This window comes from Nicotiana sylvestris, chromosome 4, assembly GCF_000393655.2.
Source record: "Nicotiana sylvestris chromosome 4, ASM39365v2, whole genome shotgun sequence".
Lineage (NCBI taxonomy): Eukaryota > Viridiplantae > Streptophyta > Magnoliopsida > Solanales > Solanaceae > Nicotiana > Nicotiana sylvestris.
This window is the reverse complement of record NC_091060.1, coordinates 120,698,346-120,707,283: the sequence shown is the minus strand read 5'-3', so window position 1 is coordinate 120,707,283 and position 8,938 is coordinate 120,698,346.

Genomic DNA, 8,938 nt, shown 5'->3' with positions numbered 1-8,938 from the left:
TCTTTATTTTTTTATAATATAACTTTTGAATCTACTTTTTTACAGTGCACTTATCTGTCGATCCCTCGTGGAGTTGAAGGTAATTCTAACACTTAAACAATATTCAAACTCTACTACGAAGTTGCATGCGATGGCTCACAAACAGGTATCCATAAAGAACTACCGTAAGGATTCTCTTCATTAGCAATTTTCTTGAAGAGGCAGTGTCGCAACAATGTCTTTTAAATCCACTTGACAAAAAAGTAAAAACTACAGTTGCAAGAATTTTGAAAAAGTATGCCTATATAAAAACTCTTTTTGAAAGTTTGAAAAGAATGAAACTAAAAATTGCTTTTATTAAGGATTGAAGTTTATGCAGCCTAAGAGTAGCCTTGTTTTTTTTTTTAAATTAAATGATAATACGGAGAAGCAAATGTGTGTATTCATATCCAAATTATGCGGAGCCAGATTTTTGTTTTTCCTTCTGGATAGGGAGGTTGAGAAGTTGATCCCTTTGTCACTTGCAATCTTTTTGTGGCTTATGCTTTAAATTTTGTTATTTTTAGCATATCTTTTTGGTTTTTTGATTTCTTTATGGTTTAAAAAATTAAATTTGGAATTAGAAGATATTATTTTCTTTGATTTGATAGAGAGTTACATTTGTTCATACAATATTAAAACACTAAATAACCAGCATTTGATATATGATTATCATATTAACTTTCGTAATACAATTTTATTTGTACAATTCAACTAACTTTCTTATGCTAAATTGACAAATGAAAGGCGCCATTATTTAAAAGCAGCCAAAGTTTTTCTATACGTGCAACAATAATTTATATACATTAATTAACTTTATATTTCAATACTGTTAATGTATATCTTTCAAAATTGACTATTGCTTCTTTGCAGATGTACGTCATGAATAACTTGGGTAATGATTTAGACATCCTAAGGAAAACATATGTCAATCAAATTTAATAGTTACTATAAAATGTTACTTTTATTCGATAACAACTTCTTGATAGGTACGAAGTTGTAAAAAGAAGGAGGTTACAGACTCAGAGGAGCAGTGGAACCAAGATTTGAAGGTTATGAGTTTGGGGTTTTAATTATTTTGAATTATTGAGTTCTAAATTAATAATTAGTACATATTTAATGAATTTCATAAGACAAGTACAAAATCTGGACCAAAGCTATTGGGTTCGACCGAACCCATAGCTGATGAGCTAGCTCCGTCCCTGATTACAGTTTCTTAAAAAGAAGGCAGAAACGTGAAATATTTGCAAATATAGCCAACATTGCTCATATTCAAATGTAAATTATGAGTTGTTGCAATATCAAAGAGTAAGAAAATCGTTAAGCTAAATAATTGATATGTTAGAAGAACTACAAAACTGAAATTATTGGAATATTACTTAGTTGCATTGAATTTTATAACAATATTAATAATATAAATAAATAAAATACATAATGGTAAATCAAAAGGTTAATAATTCCAATAAATTTATGTTTTACGATGACAATAAATATCATACGATTTAATTGTACCATTATAAAATATTTGTGCTAATTAGTATGGAATACACGTTCAAAGCACGTGTCCAGGAACTAGTAAATTAACTATATTGATAGTATCAGTATATAACTTAAGAAGGTGAATCTTGAACATTAATAAGTGTGGGTGAGAGATAGATAGAGGTGAATTATGTTTGAGTTTTGTCTTCAAGTGGGCTTTGCCACTTTAAGTTTGCAGTTTAGAATGAGGCCACCCGACAAATGAAGACAGCAATTTGAATGGCGCATAATGTTTCTTCTCCTTGCACCACCAAAATGAGGGAGAAATTCAAAAATCGCTAGATTTAGAAGTAGCCATTCAAAAATAGCCATAATTTCAAAAATAATCGAAATTTAGTCATTTTTTATGTGAAGATAAATTTGAACGAAACACTATTCAAAATCCGGAAAAATACTCTAGTATATTATACTGGAACTTTCTGCATGTTGGAGTTCCAGTATAATATGCTGGAAGTTCATACACAAGTGCACCGATGTCCCGTATATTATACTGGAACTTTCCATGTTGCAGCAAAATAGTGGCTATTTTTCAATAACTTTGCAAACGCTGACTATTTTTGAATGACCAGTCCGAAAACTGGCTAGCCCGTCCTATTTTCAGCAAAGTAATAGCAGTACGAACTGTCTAGCTAATCCGACACATTAAATACCTCGCAGAATATTAAATTAGGAATAATTTAATGGAGGGAATTAATGACTTAAAAGTTATTAAAACTGGGAATCGCACCCCATAAATTGTTTAACGACTTAAAAGTTATTAAAACTCGCTGCTCCGGAGTGCGGGCGACGGGAGTCTATGCTCCTCCCCCGGCCTGGGATGTGGCTGCAGCAAGGGGAAACAACCCTGCCTGAGCCAAGGTGGTGTACATACTCATAAATTGAGCCAACGTCTCCTGAAGGGCTGGAGTAGTAGTGGCAGCAGGGGTGTCAGGTGCCTGGACTCCGGTTGGATCTGCTGGTGGTACCTCGGCGATAGCTCGCGCAGGTGCTCTCGCTGCACCACGTGCGCGTCCTCGGCCTCTAACCTGACCCCGACCTCTGACAGCTGCAGGAGGGAGCGCGGGTGCCTGATCATCTCGACTAGCACGTGTCCTCACCATCTGTGAGAGAATAGAAGACAGAAGTTTAGAATTGTGATGTCAAAATATCGCACGACAAGGAAATCAAATGAAGTGAAAATTTTCCTAACAGTTACATAGCCTCTCGTAGATAAGTACAAATGTCTCTGTACCGATCAGCGAGACTCTAATAAATTGGCCTGTGTTCCGTGACTCCTATGAACCTAGAGCTCTGATACCAACTTGTCACGACCCCAGTTCGCCCTCCGTGAACATGTCGTGATGGCACCTAGTCCCTACGACTAGGTAAGCCTAACATTGCAAAAATAAAATAACTTGCGGAAATAAATAATTAAAATTGAACAACTAGAAGAAAACTGTATATAAATGTCGCTCGGCATATACAACTCAAGATCACAGAAACCTACAATATCATCCCAAAACCCGGAAACTCACAGGAACACAAGCTAACAGAAATGTAGTATAATGCTCTAACTCCGGAATGTCTAAAACAACAGTAAGAAGGAAAGCTAACTACTAAAAAGATAGAATAAGATAGAGACTCCTTGGTCTGCGGACGCGGCAAATGTACCTCGAAGTCTCTGCTAGATCTCTCCGCCTCGAGGGTGATATGCCTGGGTAGAGGTACCTGGATCTGCACATGAAAAACATGCGCAGAAGGGGCATAAGTACACCACAGCGGTACACAGTAAGTGCCAAGCCTAACTCCGGTCGGGTAGTGACTAGGAAGGTCAGGGCCCTACTGAGGTTAAACATAATAATAAATTGCAACAACATGAAATAAGCAGTATAAATGAGTACTAATATGAAATAAGATAAATTATACAAGGCAACAAATAATACGCAAAGGATAAGGTAACACGGAGTAAAAATAGCTCAATACCAGTAACAACAACGAGGATCTCCCAGGATACCGTCCTGCAGTCCCTTTCATCAACTGTCCAAAGGATCTCCCTGGATACTGTCCCGTAGTCCAATTATCAGTGCGCGGGGATCTACCGGAATTCGATCCGTAGTCCCAAAGTAAATGTGCAGGGGGATCTACCGGGAATCTAACCCGTAGTCCCAAAGTAAACGAACAAGGGGGGAGGAGTTTCCGGAAACCCACATCCGTAGTCCCAATGTAAATACACAGCCACAACAAGAAGATATTCAGAAATGGAGTGCAAAAATACAAGACAACAGGTAGTTCTAGCGTAACATGCTCCACGTAATACAATCAAAGCAACTTAAGCAAATAGACAATTAAGGTCAACTAAGCATGCTTTTCTAAACTAACAAAGGCTATATTTGCAAGTAGAATAAAGCAGGTAAGAAAGAAACTCAGTCTAAATATTTAAAGTAAAACTGGATTTTCAACAATTAGCTCAAGTACACGCTCGTCACCTCACGTACAAGGCATTCAATTATCAAATATCATATCCTAAGGGGAAGGTCCCCCACACAAGGTTAAACAAGCCACTTACCTCGAACCGGCTCCAAAATCAACTCGAAACCACACGTTTGCCACGAGTATCCGACTCCAAATGGACCAAATCTATTCAATTCAATTACATATCATAAATAACATCTTAAGCAACTGATTCTATGATTTAATTCAAAGCTAAGACGCGAAATTAGGTAAAATGACCAAAATGCCCCTCAGGCCAACATCTCGCAATTGGGTGAAATTAATATTTTCATAATCCTTGTACTCTCACGAGTTTAACCATATAAAAATCTCCCAAATCGGATGTCAAAAACCCACTCAAAACTCAATAATTCGGTCTATGAAGTTTTACCAAATTTTCATTCAAAATCTGAAATTAAAGGAGGAATTCATGCTTAGATTAGTGGATTACAAGTAAAAAGGAGTTTAGAATCGTTACCCAATCAATGTCTTTGAAAAACCCTCGAAATCTCGCTCAAATCCGAGCTCTCAAGCTTAAGTTTTGGTAAAAATGGCTAAACCCTCGTTTTGAAATTTTTATAACTGCCCAGATATTTAATGCATCGCGAACGCTGAGGAAGTATCGCGCTCCCGAAGAAGGAAAAATGAAGGCGGCTCAAGTTTCTCTACGCGAACGCGAAGGCTTGGACTGGCAAAGCTACGCGAGCGCGAGATATGGCATGCGAACGCGATGAAAAAAATAGGCACAACCCTCGGCGCCAAATAACACTACGCGAACGCGGGAGGTCTAACGCGAACACAAAGGGTAGAAGGTCCTCCTCCAAAATTTACTCTATGCGAACACGTGGAGGAGGACGCGATCACGAAGAATAAAACAGGTCTGCAACAGCTGAAGCAAAATTTGCAATTTTAAACAACTCCAAAATGCCCCGTTGAGCATCCGAAACACACCCGAGGCCCCCAGGACCTCAACCAAACCTACGGACATATCCCATAACATCATTCAAACTTGTACCAATCCTTAAACCACCTAAAACAACGTCAGAAACTCAAATTAATCAAGGATTTAAGCCTAAGAACTTCAAATTCCCTCAAAATACGCTTTCGATCAAAAACCTAACCAAAACACATCCGAATAACCTGAAATTTTGCAGACACATCCCAAATGACATGACGGAACTACTGCAACTTCCGGAATTCCATTCCAACTCTCGGATCAAAATCTCACTATCAGACCAAAAACTTTAAAAATTCAAACTTCGGCATTTCAAGCCTAAATTAGCTACGGAACTCCAAAACACATTCCGAACACGCTCCCAACCCCAAAATCACCTAACGGAGCTAACGAATTCATCAGATTTCCATTCCGAGGGCATCTTTATACTGTTTCGACTATAGATAACTTTCCAACACTTAAGCTCTCATTTAGGGACTAAGTATCCGAAAACTCTCCGAATCTCAAAACCGAACGTCCTGGCAAATCAAATTAGCAGAAATAGACTTGGGGAAAGTAGTTAATATATCGGGGCATTAATTCTCAAGACGACCGGCCGGATCGTCACAATATGGTTTTCAATACAACCATTTCGTATGAATTGTCATGGAACATAATAAGACCAATGTTCCATCCAAAGAGGCTTAATCTCTATCAAGATTAGCGCTATTATTTTCCAGTATTTCGTAAAACATTACCAGTTGTTTTTGACAATTAACAAATTTTATTACCAATGAGATTATTTACAGCTAATTACAAACAAGAACTAAAATCCTACATCACTGGACATTGCATCCCCAGTGTTGTAGTAGTCTCTACTCACCTGTCTACCATCAGATCCTCCATTCTATTAGCCTAAATAATCCATCTAGTGAACAAGCTCCATCATACTGGTGTGACTGCATGAGTGGTTTGAATAGAGTTATTATCGAAATTAATGGTGTTAGTTACAGTGTATTAATTATTTGGGTTACCAAAATTATATTAATAACTGCAATCTTTGAATCCCCATGTAGATATTGTCAATCCTACTTACTATCATAAATAATCACATACCAACCATTTAACTTCTCAATGAAGCATTTACACCTCTTATTTACTCTTCTTACTGGAGTATCAGATCTTCTAGTGAGAATTGATTTAAGAGGTATAAATGAGTGGCTTTTTCCATGTATCATTCATACAGAAGAATTTATTTAAAAAAAGGTCTTTTGGAATGATATAAAAAAAGAAAAAGAAAAAGATACAATTATACAAAAAAATACACAAAATGTGTTGAAGATCGAAATTTGATATCATTCATAGTACAATAGAAAATAAAAACACAACTACCATAACTGGATCAATATAAAAATAAAAGCTAAATAGGATAAAACAACACAAATACAACCTAAAAACAAATCAATTTCAACTGGATCTTCAGAAGTTCCTTGTCCTTTTACTTGCACTTCGAAGACAACAAACAATGGTGCAACATCAGCCAACTCAAATTTATTGACCCAACCTTGCTTGACATTATTGTCCACCGCAAAACAATTTCAGCCTTTTTCGTTCACCTATTGTAATGACCCAACCGGTAGTTTTGAGCATTTGTACTTTGCTCGGTATTTTACAAGCATGATTAGCTCCGTATGATTTATTATGACTTATGTAAATCATCAATTTTGATTTTTAGGTTATTCGGAAACGATTTGGAAGAATGAATTTCATGGGTTAAGCTTTAAATTGGAAGAGTTGACCAAGTTTGACTTTTTAGTATTTCACATCGGATTGGAGTTTTGATGGTTCTGATAGGTCCAAATGGTAATTTTGGAGTAGAACATATGCCGAATTTGCATTTGGATATCTCTAGAAGGTTTCGACACAAATTGGCAAAAATTGGAAATTTGAAGGTTTGGAAAGTTCATACGTTTGACCGATACTTGACTTTGATGATATTGGGTTCTTATGGTGGTTCCATGAATTTGAATAACTTCATTATGTAATTGGGGACTTGTGTGAAAAATTTGAGTTCATTCCGAGTTGATTTGCTATGTTTTGGCGCGAGTTTTGAAAGTTTAAAGTTTAAAGTTCATTTAAGTGTTGTTTGAGGTGTGATTAGTCATTTTGATATTTTTATGTATGATTTGAGGCCTCGAGTAGGTCCATATTACGTTATGGAACTTGTTGGTATATTTGAACGGAATCCCGAGGGGCTCGGGTGAGTTTCGAACGAGGTTCGAATCGTTTGGATCATTTGTTTTTTTGCTAAAGTTGTTGGTGGCAGTTTTGGTGTGATCGTACCTCCGGTTGGTTTGCGCAGGTGCGATGGTCGCAAAAGCGAAAAAGCAGTCACAGAAGCGAGGTGAGAGCTGGGTAAGGAAGCTCGCAGAAACGCGACTGCAGATGTGGTTCTGAGCATCGCAGAAGCGACCACTGGTGGGTCAAGGTTGTCTCGCAAATGCGAGCCTTTTTCCGTAAAAGCGAAGGTTGCAGATGCGACCACTTGTCTGCAAATGTGGAATTTGCTGGGCAGAACTATACATCGAGGTTTTCGGTTCTTTCTTCAAATTTTTAGATTTTGGGGCTCCGAGTGAAACGATTTTGGAGGCAAATTTTATCACAAAGATTTGGGTAAGTATTCTACACTGGGTTTTGATTATATTTCATGAATCTATCTTTGTTTTTGGTAATTGGATTGTGAATTTTAAAGAAAAATTAGGGGGGAGGGGGTTTTTCAAAGTTTCATAAAGTGAATTTTCGAGTTTTGAACATCGATTCGGAGTCGGGTTTGAGTGAAACTAGTATGGTTGGACTCGCAATTGAATGAGTTGTCGTATTTTATAGTATTATTGGGTACCGAGGTGGGGTCCCAGGTTTTGACTTTTTGGCTGATTTTGGGATTTTGATTAAGGATTCAACCTTTATCATTCGGAATTATTTCCTTGAGATTTATTTGATGTATTTGAGTTGCTTTTGTCTAGTTCCTGTAATGACCTGGCCAGTCGTTTCTAGAGTTGTAGCCTCGTTCCCCATTTACTGCTCATTTTGTATTTTATTGTTGTATTATGACTTACCGAGTTAGTCGGTTTGGGATGAATTGAGACACTTAGCCTCAAAGTTGGAAGCTTAAGTTGTAAAGGTTAAATGTTGGGCTGATTCTCTTGATTGTTGAGAGCCCGAGAGACTGGAAAGGTTGGTGACTGAGTTGGGGCCTGAGTGTCGATCTGTGAGCAAACTATATGTATATGTGGATCGGATTGCATGTCGCAATGAGCCTTATGGATGTGTGTGGTTCGGGTTGCATGCCGCAACGAGGCTTATGGCTGTATATTTGTTGATCGGGTTGAACACCATAACGAGCCTTATGGCTATATATATGGGATCAGGATGTACGCTGCAACATGTTTCATTGATTTATGGCATGACTGGCTTAATAAAGCGGTTGGGCTGAAGGAGCCCCTCCGAAGTCCGTGCAAACCCCTAGTGAGCGCAAGTACCTATAGAGTGTGAGCGTTGAGTGAATGGGAAGGCTGAGTGACTGTTGCCCTAAGATGATGCCTTGACTTTATTATTTTTGCACTTAGCTTCCATGCATCACTTTCTTGAAAATGTCTGACGGATATTACACTTTGTTTCACTTAAACTTGTCATGAAGTAACTGATTGAACTTAAATGGTCGAACATGTAAGCATGCCCACTTTTCAATGTTAAGATTACTGAAATTGAACTATAATTGTAAAGCTTGTCACTACGTTCAGTTTTTTATTTAGTATTGTTACTTACTGAGGTGGTTGTACTTATGCTACACCTTGCACTTCGTGTGCAGATGCAGGTGTTTCCGGACATGGTGGGTGTTGATTCACTGCGCAGTTAGTCCTTCGGAGACTTCGAGGTAGCTACTCGGCATTTTCGCAGACGTTGTTTCTCCTTCCTTAT